Source organism: Lactuca saligna, chromosome 1 (genome assembly GCF_052625555.1).
Source record: "Lactuca saligna cultivar CGN05327 chromosome 1, ASM5262555v1, whole genome shotgun sequence".
Classification (NCBI taxonomy): domain Eukaryota; kingdom Viridiplantae; phylum Streptophyta; class Magnoliopsida; order Asterales; family Asteraceae; genus Lactuca; species Lactuca saligna.
The window spans coordinates 45,027,953-45,047,657 of NC_136417.1; positions in this window are offsets into that span (position 1 = coordinate 45,027,953).

Below are 19,705 nucleotides of genomic sequence, written 5' to 3' on the forward strand. Positions count from 1 at the left end.
GAGACGCATGACTGAAGGGTCCATGCCGAGCTATATCCATGAGAGGCTTATTATTTGTGTATGTGGTATTTTGGGAAATTCACTAAGCTTTGTGCTTACTGTGTTGGGTGATATGTATTTCAGGTACTTCTCAGGATCACGGGAAGGCGTCAGCTTGATTGTACACACCGATTTCGAGAATATGTGGAAGATTCTAGGATAATGACATTTTGATGTGGATTTGTGTTGACACTTGAACAATTATGTTTTTGAGAAATATATTATGAGTTTTTATGTGTTTTAAAAATGAAAATTTTGGCTTGAAAGTTTATGTTGTTATAGTTAGATTACTCAATTTCCTTTTATTAAATCCCATATACTATGTACTTTTTGTCTGTACAAGCCATTTGTTATAAGCTATTTCATTTTAGTTTAGACCATGGTAGAAGCTTGAGTTGCAAAAAAAAGTCAAACTAGGCGAGAGTTTGATATGAGATATTAGACTTCTATTTGATAATTTTTTTTGAATGATTTCAAAAGTTCTTGATGATCTTGATTAAAAAAACAAATGATTTGGTGTTCAATAGATCCAAAGCCTAAATAATTTAGAATCACTTGATGAATTTGGATATAAATGAAAACATGATGTTTGATAAAGTTTTTAAATGAAGCCGATAAATGCATTATTTTATAAAATATCTAATGTAACATCCCAAGTCCAGGTATACCTTATAACCCCTTGTTCTTTTGGTACTTGTCAAGTTTAACCCTTATAGAGAAAAGGTGGCAAATGGGTACGCGGGGCGTATGAAAATGTACGCTCGATGTACTCATGTGCGTGTTATTGATGCGGAAGCCACCTAGTACGTCAGGCGTACTAGGTCCAGAGTGAAAACCCTAATTTGGGGTGTGTCCCTATATAAAGGATATGATGGCCTCATTCCTGGCAACCATCCTCAGACAAACAACCCTTTAAAACCCTAAACCTTCGTTATTGTGAGTCCATTTGAGAGCCTTTAAGTGATTTTGTGTGTTCTTAGAGTGAAGAAGGAGCTTTGGAGAAGAAGGAGTGAGAGTCCAGGCCTTGGATCTAAGCATATCTGAGTTGGGAGCTTCATCTAGAGGTATAAAGCTCCAAGCTTTCTCACTCTTTTGATTTGTGCATCATATTAGAGCATTTTAGGGTTTTGTCCCAAAAGGTGGAGACTTTATGAAATAATTGAGCTCCATAGACTATGAGTAGCTCCTTTGAGTGTCTTTAGTGGTGTAGTGTCATTAAAATCGAGACTTGGACGTTAGAATCAGGCCATGCATGAGATATGGGCATTTTGAGATAAGAGAGTGAGAGTTTTAGGAGTTCTGACCTTATCAGCCATACAAAGGATTAAAGTCATTGACTTTATGAAGTAAGAGCCTTTAGGGAGTCCAAATCTGTGTTATGAGCCAAGGTCTTAACTGATTAAGACCAAATGAGTATAAAGAGTGAAATCGGGACATACACTGAGCGTAATCCCAGTACGCGCAACGTAGGGGTCAAGCATCTCGATGCCTGCATGGCAGCGGAGTATGCCCAACGTAGAGAGTTGGTACGTGCAGCATACACATTGACTTTTAGGGTTTGGTCAATTTGTGGACTATTAAGGCCATGGAGGGGTAAAATGGTCTTTTACCCTTCTGTAAGTGTAGAAGGGTTAGTCTGGCTTCATTGAGAGTCGTTATTAATTAGGGATATTTATCGTATGTGTTAGGCGGAGGCTAGACCGGTGATTCGAGTTCGAGGTTATCCGAGTTCTTACGAGGTGAGTCTTCTCACTATACATACCTAGAGTGGTAATCTAAGTTGTGTGACCGGAGGGTCTTATGTGTTTATATTGAGTATTATGATATCCTGTATTATGCCTTTGTGATTTATGCTATGTATTATTCTGAGCATACTGAGTTAGGACCGGAGGGTCCACCCGAACTGTGGGACTAGAGGGTCCCACTGAGACACATTGATCTAATGAGATGTGTGTGGTATTTTGGGGAACTCACTAAGCTTCATGCTTACCGTGTTATATGTTATGTGTTTCAGGTCCTTCTCAGTATCGCGGGAAGGCACCGACTTGGTCATACACACCGCTGAGCTGGAGATATGTTGTTGGAGGATCCCAGATCTGTGATAAACAATTATTGAAAAATGTGTTGATAAATTGATACTTGTGATTTTTGAGAAAATGTGACATGTGTTTATTATGTTCAAAAATGAAAATTTTGGTTTGAAATTTTACGGCGTTACATCTAAATGAAAAATGCTAAATACCTTAGACCTAATTCTACATATTTTCACTTAAAAAAAACAAAATAGTGAACTTTTCAACAATGCAAAAATATGAATTTTACTCCATTTATATATTTTCATCCATGAATATAAGATCTATTAATTAAAAAACTAGCATCTTAACTATCAAACTTTGAATACCTTTTGCAACAAAATCTAGGGGTATTGCAATTATTCTCACCAGTTGCCATAATGAGAGCATAGTGGTTGAGATGAAGAATTCCACACAAGAAACCTAGGCTTTAAACCATGGCACATCTAAAATATCACTTGTATTATGTGATTGGCCTTCCATGTGGGCCATATGTCGGGTTGATTTGGCCGCTTAAATGGTGTGTTTTACCATTTTTTTTTTACAATTTATCTTGTCAAGTAACTCTTTATTGGAAATTATGAAGGTACTAGCAAGTTGGCTAGTTTTCTTATCACATATAGGTAGGGAAGAACCTTGAGAGGAATTATATGTATTCTTTTGACCTAGCATTCAAAGGCCTTGGTGGATAAAAGGATTGGTCAAATCCACACACATGCCTAATTATGAGTCATTGACTCGAGATGAGAGGTTCATGAATGACGTGACTTAGGCACTCTTCGCACGCTGCATTGTCGCTGTGAGCTAAGGAGCTTTTATTTTTTTTAGTAAAGTATGAATTCAATCGACCCAGTCAGACATTGACTCATGGGTTGACTTTTGTATAAGCACCGTGAAGCTTCTAGAAGCCTCCATAAAATGGATTCAAATTGTGTATGAGCATCTAGTCAAACCGTGTAACATGTGGCAAGTCGTGACATGCTTGTCATTGTAACATCTAGGAAATTTAGATGTTTATTAGGAATGAGAAATGAATAGAGTGTGTTGGAAGATTAAAGTATATGTGTTTAATGGATCCAACGTGTAAAATGGACTAAAATGAAAAAAAGTATGAAAAGTTAAGTGTTTCATTGACTAAAACTTTCCCACAAGTCAAATGAGAATTAGAAAGTGTTGACACGCTCATTAAAAACTAAATTGCCCATCAGTTTGTAACGTCCCAAAAATTAAAAGAAATATTTTATATAAAATAGGTTAACTATTAAAAATGTTTTATCTGAAATTATGTTGTAACAACCAGTTGTTTGAAAACCAAAAGATTAACATAGTTAAATTACAAAACAATGGAAATAATATCTTTGATACGAGTGTATAGTCCCGCCGAGATCTTCACACAAACAACTTGCAAAAACATTTCATCCATAACTGCAAGCATAAAGCGTAGTGAGTTCTTCAACATACCACATATGTCATCATACATACAATGCATCCAAGCAAATTCCTCAATTTTAGCGTCGACCTGTCAGCTCTCCTATCCACATATATACAATCATATGTATCATCCGTTGGCACTCTACCACTAGCTCTTAGCCAATATTGCTACCGACTCTCAGCCGCCGCTACTATCGACTCTTGATCTATATGTAATCATTATTCTTTCATCAGAACTACATCCATATCAAGGCCAATGATAATACTAACAACCAGCTCATGAATACATAGTCATATGTAGTCAGGAGTCAGATAGACACTCAAACAAGTGATCCCACTCTAAAGCCACAACCAAACAAGGGATATGCAAGAAAGCCTAGACCATGAGTTCTTAGGCTATCCACCTTAAACTACAAACAACTCCTAGGGTATCCACTCAAAGATCAGCCAATACTATCATTACCCTAACCAAAATTGAACCTAACAATATTATATAGTCAATAGACAAGATCCTACCAATCTAGAATATCATGGTACCAAGTGTCTCATACTACACATACATTACAAGAAGTCATCCTAGTCAACTAGCATACATGTACTCTAATAGTACCACTATCCTAGCATGAAAATGATATATAATGTCATACATGACATAGTGAGAAACTCACATGAATCATAGAACCAGAGAAACACAACAACCCTCTAAACTTCTCACTTAGATCAATCATGAGAATCGACTAACACCAACTAAATATCAATTCTCAATCAACAACCCAAATCAATTAAGTTTGATCAAAGTTCAATATCGGTAAAAGTCAATGGTCACCGCATCGCAGTAAACTCTTGGCCAAGTTGTGGCCAAGTCAGGACAAAACAATCAAGATACCGAGCAACACCACTTTGTGAGCCTTATTTGGCCACATCATAGTCTCCTGTAGAATTCCCTTTTCTTTATTAAGTGCTTAATCTTTACAGATCAAAGCCTATAACTCCAGATCTGGTTCTTTTCATCAACTTAAGGGATAAAATTTCCAACTTTATCCATCAAGACATCACCATAAAGCAAGATCATACACCCTGAGTCCATCAAGCCTCATATGACCAAAACTTATGCATGGTTCAAAGGGAACCATGACCTAACACCTCTTGCATCAAGATCAGCCTCAAAATGGTCACCAAGAAAGTATAAGGTTCTATAGTTGCTCAAAACTCCAAGAACATCCCTTCAAAGGATTAAAAAGGAACTTAAAGCATGAAATGAGAAACAATAATGATGAATGTGGAAACTTTACACCTTTTAGAGCTCCACAAGAAGTATGGGATGCAAGATCTGAAGTAGATACAACCTTTTAACCTACAAGCACACCACTTTCTTCTCTCAAGATGTACTCTAAGGCTTCAACATCAAGAGCATCACACAAACATCAAGAACGCTCAAGTGGGGGCTAGGGTTTTAAGTTTAAAGTATGGAGGCTGAAGATAATGACATAAAACATGATTTTAGGCCTTTAAATATGGCATAAACCCTAATCTTCATGGGCTTGGGCTATAGGTCTCACTGCACCATGTTGAAGGTCTTAGGACATCGTAGTGGCAGATTATTCATGACCTTATTTAAATGGCATGGCCAAGCCATGGTCAACAACATGTCACATCGTGGCATAAGGTTTTTCCCTAAAACCTTATCTTTGAAATCTTAAATCTGCAATCGATCAAATGGAGAAAATAGGCGTTACATAGTTAATGGAGCTTGAGACCTAGCAGAGACAGGAGATGCAGGTGCAAGTTTAGGTTTAGTCTCAGCCAACAACAAATAAAGGCATGACTGTTGATTCAGGAGCAGAGGGGTAAATGGGATCCAAGTGTGTAAGTGTAGGAAACTACATGATAGGTATTTCAATCGTCAAAATGCCATAGATATCTCAAGGAGAGACATTATTTAAGAGATTGCATGCATAGTATGAAAATATGCTACAATTATGACCATTTGGTCCACATCGAGGCCAATTGTCCCCTTCTCGCAGCTAGCGCTGTGCAAGTTCCGACGCCTGCAACTTTAAGGATCACAAAAGGAAGATAGGGGAGAGTTGAGCTTTGAGGGTCAGGGGTAAACCTATTAGTTTATGGTAGAGTGGGTAGGAACAGTCTCCTTTGTGATTGTTGGTATGTTTTTAATTATATTATATTCTATGATGTCCTTTCTTCTCATTCCCATATGCTTCTGTAACTGGTTATGCTTCTTGAGATTCTTTTTTGCTTTAGTTGTTGCTTTGAGGGAAAATCTTGGATTAGGATATTCATAGTTCATGTGGTAGTTTGTAGGGTTGGAGTTACATAGACTTAGAACTTTTGACTTGACCCTTCTACCTATTATTGTCTGATAAAGGTTTTGGGCAAAGTTGAATTGTTCGAAGGACTATTTAATTCTATTTTAGTTTTAGAATCAAGGTTGGTATTTTTGTGGATCAATTTAGAGCTTTATAATGGTATGTATTCAATAATTAGAAGGTATAGATTTCAAGTGAGGGAGAGTCGACACTTCGTAGGAGAAGGATAAGAAGTCGCTCGATCTTCCGTTTGACATCTAGAGTTAGAGGTATTTACAACAACTCTATGGAATTTTCAGAGTCATGAGGAAGGATGTAGATGTTTATTCATGGAAGCCGTAGTTTTAGGACTGTGGAGATACTGTTGGGTTTTGAGCACTTTAACATCTCTATGGTGCACATACAACCCTAATGCTTTGGATCTATGTTTTCTCTAGTTGTACATGCAATATTATTTTTTCCAAAGCATGAAGGCTAACTAGCATACAAATTTGGTATTTGAATCATAAAAACTAGTTTGATGATTACCTCTTATTGTAACTTGTTGAAGTTGACCTTTCAAGAGCTTAACACCTCCAGTGTGATGCCTCAAATGTTTCACAAAACACCAAGAACAGCTGTAGAATTACAAGAGAGGTTTAGGAAGCACCAAAGTCGACTATACTCTTCTTAAAATACCTTGTGTACCGATTTTAGGCTCTAGGGGTTACATATATAGCGTAGAATTCCAAGAGTCACTTGTAAACCCTAATTCTTACACTTAGGATTATGATCCAACACTTCATGGACTATCTCATAAGCTTAGTCCATCACAAATCAATCATGGATCATTAGCCCAAACCATATGTATCACTGATTTACATAATCAGTCCCCATTAATTTAATCAGTCTCTTTTGATCACTAAATTAATCCAAATTAATTATTGATCAATACTAATTAAATAATGTGATTCCTCTATTAATATATTATACTAATATTATATTAATAAATCACAAATAACCTCTTTCTCAAATATCCATCCTATCAAATTGTCCTAGTGAATGCAACCCAAAATGAACCATGTTACTATCGGGTTAAGTACATACCAATTATAGTTATGGGCTTAGACACCTAATCCAACAGGTACTTCCAAGGATTTTAATGTGTTCGCCAGTACGTCAAGATAATCAAATTAGTAGTTTATGCAAGGATAAGGGAAATCATGTTGAGGATTATGATGAAAGTCTCTTTTTTTGTTCTTGTCTGATAGGGCTTGGGCGTTCAAGTCATGATCCGAAAGCCTAAGGAGTTAACTAAATTTCGTGAGTTCAATTCATGTGTTTTTAGGTTTGACCTTATATGGTGTCGTGTGCCAATGGAAAGAACGATGGTGTATTGTGAGCCTTCGGGGTCGTGTTAGGTGTCGATGGATTAGGTTAAGCCTAAGAGTCAATATGTATTAGCAGATTGGATTAAGCCCAAGAGTCAGTAGGTGTTAGTGGATCGGGTTAATGAAACGTCCCAATAATAAGACCAAAAATTTCATTTTTAAATTAATAAACCAGTATTCCTAAAAACAACATCATAAAAATCCAAATAAAACAAATGTATCAATCATCATTTCACATTAGAATAAATCAAGAAAATGTGGAACAAGGTGGTGTGTGCTCTGCAATCATCCTGAGCTTTTCCATTTGAAAAACAAAGTACATGAAACATAAACCAAAAACCCTAAGCATGAAGTTTAGCGAGTTTCTCCAAGATACCATATATCAAACATAACAAATCACATACTGGGCCCCGCGCGACATCGAGCCCCGCTTGGTTTACAGATCTGTTAATCACCAGGCCCCGCCTGACATCGAGCCCCACCTGATACACATATAATCATATATCATATATCACATATAATCATACTAGCATATGTGATAATCACAAAGACAACATACCATACAGTCTTCGAGCCCCACTCGACATCAGGCCTTGCATGGTAAGCATAAAAATACATATTGATAACTAGCATACAATATACTCATAAGACGCAGCCTGGCATTAGGCCTTTCCCAGTAAGCATACCATCACTTAACACATGCAAGAGTCACGCATACATCGAGCATCTTAACATATAAACCATGGGCCAGCATTGGAGCCTTCAACCCGCTAAAATCAGTAAGGAGACTCACCTCGTATTACCGAATCACACTGATAAATCCTTAACTGCTAGTCCGATAAATCCTCGAGCTATCAATATCAAATAATATCCCATTAATAATCGGATATGGTCCACGCTATATGCCCAAACTAGGGTAAAAGACATTTTTACCCTTTACTCAACATGACCCAACCCTAGGCCCAAACCAAAAATCCAAAGGCACAAAATCTGAAATAAGCACCTAAGGCCCAAATATGGCCCAATTTTCCAAATTAGGCCCAATCCCTTTCATGAGCATTCACCCAAGAAAGTCCAATAAAATTTCAATAGTCCAACCATAAAAATTATGATGACCCAACATGGCCTAAGACAACCAAGCCCATCCTAACCCAAAGTTGAAGCCCAAAACAATGAAACCCAAGTCTGTTGAGTACTTAGGGCATACTCATCCTGTACGCCCATCGTACAACATAAACGACTTGTACGTGCAATGTACAAACTTGTAAGCCCAACGTACTCACCAACTTGGCCAACTTTTCCATTTCAACTCTTAACCCATTAAGACTTCGGTCCAATCTCAGATTTGACTTCCTCAAGGTGGTTAATCACATATAGTTGGCAACTTTATGTGCATGTATGGCCAAATGGGGCTCTAGAGCTCAAAAGAGCTTAATAAACGACTTAATACATGCATGAGACCAAAACCACCATAAAGTTTGCACCTTTATGTCTAAGGAACCCTTAATATGTCCAGATCTATAAGGCTAAGCTCCAAAAAGGGCCTTAACTCCCAACCACCAACCAAAAAGGTCCAAAATGACTAAAAACATGCCAAGAAGTAGATATATGAAATGAAATAGCAAGGTTTGAACTTTATACCTCACAAGCCACCAAAAGAAGATGATAAAGTTGGATCTCAAAGCCCTCCTCCAAAGAATGAGTCTTCAAGCTTCTTCTTCTCTTACGTAAACCATCGCAAACACTCTTCCAAGATCTGAAACTCACGCAAGGCACTTTAGGGCTTCAATATAGGCTAAAAGGAATAGGGGCTGACCTAAAATGTCTAGAGGAAGGGTATAATGTTGCTTATATATATGGGTAAAACCCCCCAAAATTAGGGTTTTGTAAACTCCTCGTACGTCCAGCGTACGAGGCCGAGCTTCCCGATCCTTCCTTATTCATACACTTAGCGTACACTAATGTACTCCCCCCGTACTTCGCTTCTGACTAGTACGCCCCACGTACTCCCTATGTACACCCCCGCGTACTAGGGTTTCCTTTAAACCCTAATATAACCTGAAGGCCATAAGTTCTTTATTATAAATCTGATTTCGACGATCCTTATATCCACGAAAAGGTAACGAGAAACTCTATGCTTTAATCAACTCATATGTGCCTTAATATTTCCCAAACAAAATCCAATTTCCATAAAACCCCGATCTGAAATTTTACCAAAATACCCCTTGGCTCCAAAACACAAATCGAACACCCGTGTCATCTAAATTACATTACCCACACCCAATTTGGAAAATGATTTAGGACAAGGCATTATAGTTAAGCTTAAGAGTCAATAGGTATTGACGGATCTGGTTAAGCTGAAGAGTCAGTGGGTGTTGACGAATCAGGGTAAGCATGAGAGTCCTTAGGTGTTAATGGGTCGAGATAAGCCCGTGAGTCATCATAGATTGATTTGTTGATAAGTCAAGAGAGTAGGTGTAGCTGTTTGGGTATGATTTGCAAAATTAAAATTCGTTGGGTCTCTATGGAATGATATAGAGGACTAGCTTCTTAATGGATCAGTAGTATTCCTCATATGAGTAATTGGTTGGTATGGATGTCTAGAAGGTCATTGTCAAAATTAGATTATTAAATTGGAATTTTTGGATCTATGTGTTTCTGGTATTGGGAATTCCTCTCTTTAGGACTCGTTATGATGTTGTGCTCATAACCGGGTAGTTTTGAGCTGATGAGAATCGGTGGTTTGGTTAGTGGAAGCATATGGTTAGCTCATTTGTAGCAGAATAAGGGTTTGGAAAACCCATTTAAGTGTACGCGTGACGTACTTGGATGGACTTGCAAAAGCAAATTTTGACGATGAAATCTAATTCAAGTGGGGAGAATTGTAACTCTCCTTTTCCAGATACAAGTGGTTTTCATGTTAAAGTGTTTAAGTATTAATTCAAGGTTTTTAGAGATAACGTTGCAACGCCTAAAGGACCGTGACTCGATACAAGTCAATAAGTAGCACCATGACGAGTGTTTGGTTGTAACGCGAAGCCGTCAGGGCCCAAAACCTTAGATCTTAGGCCTTGAGCCTTATATAATGTTGTTAACTTTTAGGTTTTTCCCTATTCTTTAGCCTCCTTCACCATAAACAAAGCCTTAGACCCTTCTATGATATAGAGATATTTTTGAGGTATTTGCAACGTGTTTGAAGAAGAAATAAAGCTTGTGAAGCTTGGATGAAAATGTTTCAATGAAGAATCCAAATTCTTGTCAGATTGTTTGCATTGTAAGTCTCAAAGATCATTGCTTTATTCGATTTCATGCATAGATTTAATATTTAAAGGAGTTTTTAGTCACTTTTGGTCATTTTGATCTTATTTTCTTGGAGTTTGAGAAACTCTAGAACTCTAGCTTGAAAATAAGTGTATTTCTTGACTTTAGGGAGAAGAAAAATGAGTATGCATGTGCCCTCTTTCAACCATGCACATGTTTATGAGTCTTAATGAACTTATTTAAGTTAGGGTTATAGATTTGGTTAGATCTATCCTTTAGAATGTATAAAGTTGAAAACTTTATCCATTAGGTCGCTAGAAAGATTCATATCTAAAGATTTAAGACATAATATGAAGATACTAAGTGCTTAATGAGTAAAAGGGTTCTGCCAGGGGAATCACGACGCGACCAAGGATAAGGTCACGATGCGAACGTTTGATGAATTCATGACTATTTTTTCATGTAACATCCCAAAAATATTAGTAAAAAATTCATTTTCAAACCATTAAATCGATATAAAATTTTGTTAAAAAACCAATGATAGTAAAATGTATCTCTCAAACATCATAGTGAAATAGTAATAATCAATACAGTAAAAGCCTTCAGGGGATGTAGTGCAGTCAAGTCGAGCCCTTCCTTTGGAACTAGAAGTACCTGGAAACATTTAAAATATAAACTGTAAGCACAAAGATTAGTGAGTTCCCCAAAATACCACAAACCATATGTATCAGTGGGCCAAGCCTTAGGGGTGTATTTCAACCATACATGGATGCTATGACCCAACCATAGTCTTGCAATCACTTATAGATTACAACCTAGCTGTAACCTTTCTACCATGATCCAACCATGATCTTTGTTAGGTGTGTCAAGCCCAACAAATAAATGGGTACGAAATGAATCCAAAAACACTGATACTTTGCACTAAAAATGTAATATAAGGTAAGCATGCTCGATCCATAAAAACACGGAACAAATGCTTATACCTTTTTGCTCAAGGTACAATAATAGTCACAGAAAGAAGGGGGGGTTGTATGTAATGATTTAAATAAGGAAATAAATCAATGAGTAAATGATCGACTTAAAAATAACCTAATATTCTAATTCAAGTCTCAACAAGCTCTTAAATAGAAATCGAAAGGTTGAAATGAGATTTATGTGAATGTACCCAACAACACTCAATAATCCTCATAAACTCGGGAACATAAAAATCTGTGAATAAGATTTACACTAAGTTAATTCAATAGAAATCAGTTTAGTGCTTGTTACCTAGTCCAATTTAAAAAACAATTACAGATTTTACAATTAGATAACTTGAACGACCTAACCCTAATTCAAATGGCCAATAAGAATCACAATTAGAATCAAACATTCAATTGAAACAAAAACAAATTCACCAGATAGAAATTGAAAGCAAAGATCAAGTCACATGATTGAAATCACAACTAAGAAGTCAAGACATAAAGTTGGAGAAACTAAGGTTCTAGCCACACATGACTAGAACAAGATCACGAACCTAGAAAATGAAATTAAAGTGCTTACAAAATGAAATAAAATGTTTGAAAGTGTTAATCAACTCCAAAAGTTTCCAGAAAATCACCCAAAATGCTCCCAAATTCGACCCACTGGAAAATGAAATCGGTTGCTGCCTTTTAGGAAAGATGAGAAACTACTCTTAAACCCGCATCCACGTTTACATGGCCCATGTAAATTTGCATTGACGTTTACACGATCCGTGTAAATGCAATAAGTAGATTGCTCAAATTGGTTGGGTCTTCAAAGTGTGTTGCTGAAGTGTGCTCGATTACACGACCCATGTAAACTCATGGCTATAGTTTACATGGCCGTGGAAGTCCCTGAATGGCATCAATCCTTGACTCTTACATATCTTCCTTCATGATGCTCCGAAATTCATGTAATTTTGTCTGTATATTTTATTCACCTCCCTAAGCTAGATCCCACCTCCAAGAGTCCTTAAAATATCACAAAAGTGTGTGGGTGAAATAATATAATGGAATATCCCGAAAAACATGTAAAATGCATGAGCTAAAGCCTAAATTCAATGCAATTATATGAAATAAAACTACAAAATGGGTGCATGAAATGCACCTAACAGTCTTCCATGAAAGTCATAAAAACAAACAAGTGTTGTAATCCAACCACAGTCTTTCATGTAAGTGATGTGATCTAACCATAATATTTCGTGCAAGAGTCACATATGCAATCTAACAACCTACATAGTACAATGAGAAGACTCACCTTATAGACGTAGTTAAAAACTCTCACAGCCAATGAACGGGTGTTATACACCTTCTAATAAACTACACAAGGTAAACCCTTGATCCACCTTCTAAAACTATCCAATTGACCAAAACTTAACCAAGTCAAAAAGTCAATGGTAAAAGTCAAAGTCAACTCTAGATGGTCGCCACATCGTAGCAATCCTTAGCCACATCGTGGCCGCTTCTTGACAAAACAATCGAGTAAACCCTAGTCGCCACGTTCTGGCGAGCAGGCTGCCATGTCATGGAAACTGGGCTCCCACAGCCTAATAGATTAAGCTCTTAATCCATTAATCCACACCATTTGAAAAGCTTTCTAAGGTCTCACACAACACATAAATAGATGTTTTTCAGACATGCATGTCCAATGCAATTTTGGCATTCAAACTATGACAAAAATTGAAGAAATGTGACCTAAAACTCATACAAAATTCACAAACCACATCCAACTCTTAGTTTCATATAATATAATGCTCATGGGACTCAGAAAGACCATAAAGTTGCTAACTTTTTCCATCCATTCAATCTAACCAAAACCATGGACCAAAAACTCATAAAGTGACCTAATATTAGATATAAAGATTTAATGAGCAAAGTGAAGACTTTTTGCCTCCAAATGATCAGAAATAAAGTGAAGATATGAGATCCAAGCTGGAACCAAACACACAAACACCAAAATGAACTCCTTCTTCTTTCAACCTTCACAAAGATGGCTTCACACACTCAAACACATATATGGAGGCTAGGGTTTGGATAAGATAAGATCTCAGAGGGTGTAGGCTACCAAAAGAGGCAACCTTAGGAGTTAGTGCCCTTAAATAAGGCACCATTCCCAAAACTTAGGGTTTAACATCGCACCGTGGCATCACGCAAATGTGTGTTTCCTATTTAATGGATGTCACGTTGTGCCCATGCCAAAAATCCATAAAATATATTAATTAACTCATGAAAGGAATACCTAAGAGATGGATGTTACATGACCAAAAGCTGGTCGTGACACATTGATCATTGACTGTTGACTTTTTGACTAGTTTGACCTTACGTCAGATTTTGTGTGATTAAGTTGTAGGGGGAGATTTAACATATATTTGTTATATGGGTGGTTCAAGAGACCGGTTCTTACGAGTTCGTAAGTATAGTTGTGTTTTGTCATCTTGTAGTTCAAGTGAGTTATCTCACTATACTATATGTTATAATATATATATATATATATATATATATATATATATATATATATATATATATATATATATCCTTGTATATTAAGATGTAGTGGTATTGTAGTATGTTGATTAGGCAAGTAGCCTAGTAGAGTCTTTTGCATGTAGATTGCTAGTGTGTTTGATTGTATGATATGTTGATATGTTATGCTGAGTGGTTGATGGTGGAGCAATACATGAGCTGTAAGCCTAGATTACTCAATGTTGATCGTATAACAGATTTAGAGCTGTGAGCCTAGATTTCCAATGTCGAAGACTAGACTGACAGTAGAGCCATTTTGTCATCGGTGGATCAACACTAGAGTCGAGAGATTTTTATGTATGCAAAGCGGCACAAGAGTCGAGTGACTTATTTGTATGCAGATTGACACGAGAGTCGGGGGACTTGTTTGTATGCATTGTATGTATGTTGTGGTGTGTGGTATATTAAAGAACTCACTAAGTTTTTATACTTACGGTTGTTGATTTCATATTTTAAAGTGGTTATATTGTTAAGGGGGAGGGCCCAATTTAACTGTATCACACGCACATCACAAATGATTTTACATTTTAGACTTATGTTGTTTTTATTATTTTGATACAACTTATGATATGCATAGATGGTTATGAAACAAATTGATACTTTGTTTTTATAAGAAACGGTTTTGGGTGTTTCAAAAGAAAAAAAATGGTTTGAAAATTGAAGACAGTACATTATTAAATTTGTTTGAAGACCTCCATAATCCTCACAAAAAGGACATACAAAGCTTGAGTGATTCTAAAATTAACAAATGGTATATTTGGAAGATTTAAAAAAACCTTAATAAGCTTATTAATAATATTTTTCAAATTAATTTATAAGCTATTTTTTATTTCGTATAACATAATAACCTAAAAAAAACTAAAAAGATAAATTAACTGTAATATATAATATGCCAAATATATATAACCTTAAAGTATCTATTGCATGATCCACTAAATATAACAAAACATCCTAAATAAGTTAGTCATTTCCAAAATCATACATTTGTTAATATTTTAACAATGCTTTATCCCCATGCAAAACACACCATATTTCTAATTTGTAATAAGTAGCTATGGTTAACCTTATATTTTAAATATCACTGAGTTCTTCTTAGCTTATTCAATCCATTTAACTATTTATTTGTGATTATTACGTTTTTCTTTTTTTACGATTAAGACCATGTTTGACTGACATGCATAAATTAATTAATTTATTGAATTTACTATTTGATACGATTAAGTTGGAATCTCCGTCTCCAAAGTTCACTTATATTTGCATTTTGCAGGGGTTTAATTTTGCTTCTGAAAGGTCGATGTTGCACAAAACATCAAATTCAAACAAGTCATTTTTATCATATAAAGCATTTAAGTTATTTTTGGTAATTTATGGGTGTACATTAGCGGAGTAGTGCACCTTCCAGATGCTGAGACATTGCATCAGCATGTTGTACCTGATGCTGTAAATATTGTATGGTACAATTGGCAAAGTTCGGAACTTTACTTAAAAGTGAATGTGTAATTTGATTCTTTGCTAAGACTTCCATACAACTTTGGTGTTCACCTTTACATAAAGATGGGTCCTTTTTTCTTTGAAAATACAATAATAAATACATTTATTTTACGTTTATATTGTACTTATGGAGCTCGTGTTTATATTATTATGCAACTAAATCAAGATTTGTAGTCGTAACGTGACAAAAATATACGAGTTAAAAATGTGTATTTTTGTAATACAACGAAAATAGGTTCGATCCGATTGACTAATCAATAGTTTTTCTATTATAAGAATTTAACAAATAATTAATATGTTGATATAAGTTTAAAAACTGCATCATTGATTTTGTTTATTATAAGAATTTCGTAAATAATTAATATGTTGATATAAGTTTAAAAATATCATCATTGATATATTACTGTAATCTTTAAAAAAGATATTGTTAAAGCATAATAAGCATTAACATACAAAATTATAGATAGACGGATGCACCGAATATATATAATTATACAGTTAAAATTGCTAATAGTTATAGATTATATTATTAATTGGGAAATTGAATAATCTAACCCCTAATAATAATTTTTTTGATAAAAATGAATCAATTTTTTTTTAAAGTAACCACATTCTCGGGAGCACATTGTTCCAGAGAAGTCTCAAGAATTTCGGAATACGATTGCATACCATATGTGGTTCCGGAAGACTTTTTTTTTTTTTTTTTTTTTTTTTTTTTTTTTTTTTTTTTTTTTTTTGTAACATGTGGTTTTTCGTTTAGTACAAGTTTTGGTTTTATATAATGTATAAGTTTTGTTTTCATAAAATATATAACTTTTGATTTTATAAAATATAAAATGAAATTAAAATCAACAAATAACTATTAAATACATAAATTAAATAAAGGATATGTTTGTAGGTCATATTACAAATACAATGTTCAAATTATCTTTGTCTTTATACTCCAAAAAATTTCTGGTAGTCATTTTTAATAACTCATAGCCCAAGGACTGGTGGTTTTACCCTTTATAGAAATTGATTTGCCGGTGATCAACATATCTAGGAACCAACACAAAAACACCCCACAAATCCCTCTGTCGCTAATCTGTTGTGGCATATCTGAGGCTTTTTTGATGATCATCTTGAAGCTCTCAAGTGGGATTGAATAAGTTGGTTCGGCATCCCAGTAGTTTACTCCCATTAGCAGTTTGTGGATGTGAGCTCTCATACCTATAAACCAATCCTCATTTTCGAATAATACCCGCCCTTTTAATGACTATCGTATATAGTCATTTGGAATGTCTTCAAATTTAAATCACCCAAAAACCAATGAGTATGTGGTATATTGATTGGGATGTAAAGCTACAAAAAGATTAGAAATAATAAATTAATATATAAATACTCAGATAATGTAATCCAAACAAAATTATATTGTATCACACTCTGCCCAAGCTGGGTAAATGGATCTGTCAGCCATGTGACTCCAGTCAAATGTATTAGTCTTAAAAGTTGATGACACAACCGTCCACCGAGCATCATCTACTTTACGCTCTAGCAGCAATGAGATCCACATCATTATGTGCTGCCAGTTATTATTATTATTTTTTTTTTGCAGTAAAGTAAGTATTGTTATTAGAAGTATAGTATGTAATGAGAAAATAATTATATTACTTACATCACATGACAACCATCCTCCATGACTATCTGCATATAATCATGTCCAAAACTCAAGCGTAGTAAAACCGGTCAAATAGTTGTGACCAAACAACAAGAGTTACCCTATTCTTTATATACAATGTGTACTATAGGCTCTAAAAGATTTTGTTGTTGCAGTGTAACACCTTTCCTCTTCATTTGTATCAATGGCGACTTATACCATATGGACATAACTTTTTGGCGCTTAGAACGCCTAAGAGGTGCTGGCGATGATGTTTTGTATTCATCCTGCGAAATCTCTTTTACATATGGCGATTGAATCATTAGAGATGACTGCTCAGGGTTATCATTCAGCAGGTGTTCACGCAAGGGGGGGGGGGGGGGGGTTACTTAAGACATAATAATGCACCCATAAGTCATTGTCATTATAATATCCTTGTGCGGTTCAAGAATGTATACTTGTAAACGATGCAAAAACATAACAACCATAAACGATGAAATAATTAAAAATGTGCCTTCATCCCCTTCAAGGTACCAACATCGTCTCCAAGAGTCTTATTGATAAGTTTTAGAACCATGACTAAAGTAGCTTTATACTTTGTTAAACGCTCATCCTAAGACTTCAACTGCTCGCGAAATTCACAAACCTCAATTTTCAATTGACGGACCTCATTTTGCAAGTCACTAATAATTCGGTCATTATCAGTTGATGGGTCATGGTGGTGGTGGCGGGTGAGATGGATCATCTATCCATGCCTTCTTTTCTCAAGGCTCATGGGTAGGGGAGTTTTTAGGTGATGATGTTAGGGAAGGTGCCTTGTGAACTTTAGTGTCGGGAAAATCAGGGCCATCAATCCACGCCAAGCTAACTATCCACCATTCAGCACACATCTCATCTTCTGTTGGCTACAACTTCTGTATGAGTCTTTTATTATGCTAACATAAATTATAAAATTATAAATAAACATAAATTATAAAATAAATAAATATTTAAATAATAAAGTAACCATACGTCGTCGATTTCTAAAAACTGGTTGCATTCGAGTCTATCTCTGAATGCCGCAAGAATTTGCTCGCCGATTTGGGTTTACACGATAGTGTAATTGATGCATAAAAAACCATGTCATGTTGCACAAATAAAAAAGGTGTTATCACTTCATTCCCAAACGGAAATGACCAATATTCTGGATCAGTTCTAGAGTAGTTCCAGACCTCTTCCCCATGTTCCGGACAAGTTCATCGTGTTCCAGAACAGTTCCTCGCGTTTCGAAGGCTTTCAGAATGAACTTTTAAGATTCGGAACACGATATTTTAATGTAAATCAACAATACCTAAACATCTAAACTACTTTTCAATTGGTCCCACCACAACGAGATCATCAAGTTAAACTCTGAAACGTTTTCAATTCATTCCGGAAGTGTTCTATAAATTCCAGAACAACAACCGTAGAAAAATAGGCACCTTAAACAAACAAGAAAACTATGTAAAGAGAAAACAAGAACGTACCGGTAAAATAATGGGGTCGTAGTGCTCGTTTTCCATGTTGGAGATGGGTGTTGGAGTCTGTGACCTTCAAAACACACACAAATTGAGTTTCTCCATCATCAATTCCTAACATCATCCTAAACATTATCCCATCTCAGGAAATCCATCTCGAACAACAATCCCCCAACATTATCCAATCTTCATAAACCATGCAAATCATCAAAAAATATGAAATAATAAAAAAATCCAATTTTTTTTCATAAAATATCTCCAAACTGTCAAAATGCAAGAATTGTAATACCTAAATACAATTCAAATGTATTATATATATATATATATATATATATATATATATATATATATATATATATATATATATATATATATAAAAGATTTCGAAAATGCATCTAACAATAAAAAATCTGAACTATTTAAAAATAGTATATACTACTACTACTTAAATCAAGTTATAAGACTTTTCTTAGCGTCTAAGCTTCCACTAAGAAATCTATCCATTTGAAACACTGCGTATTGAATAAAGAACAATGTATATACACAAATAAGATATATATATATATATATATATATATATATATATATATATATATATATATATATATATATATATATATATATATATATATATATATATATATATATATATATATATATATATATATATATATATATAAAGAATACATATTTATTTGTACTAGGGCCTATTCAACGATAAGTGGATTCACAAACTTGATTAAATTTCAAATGGAAATAAAAATCCATCCCGTTCAAAAAAAGTCCTGAAAATAGAAGTCGTTCTAAAGTTATGGAAATATATTGACCGTAATTTAATAAAGAAAACTTTAGGGGTAAGTTTAGGAAAGTCAAAAGTTCACACAATATAAATGTACAAGGGTAAAATGCTCAAAATCAATGAGAGGTATTGGGCCATGTGGATGGAATATTCTTGTTTGGTTGTAATAAGAGAATTTCTTATTTTCTTTCCTGTTAAGAAAGCATTATTGGGAACATTTTAAAGTGAATCACTAAAATATGACGAAAAAGATATATAAACT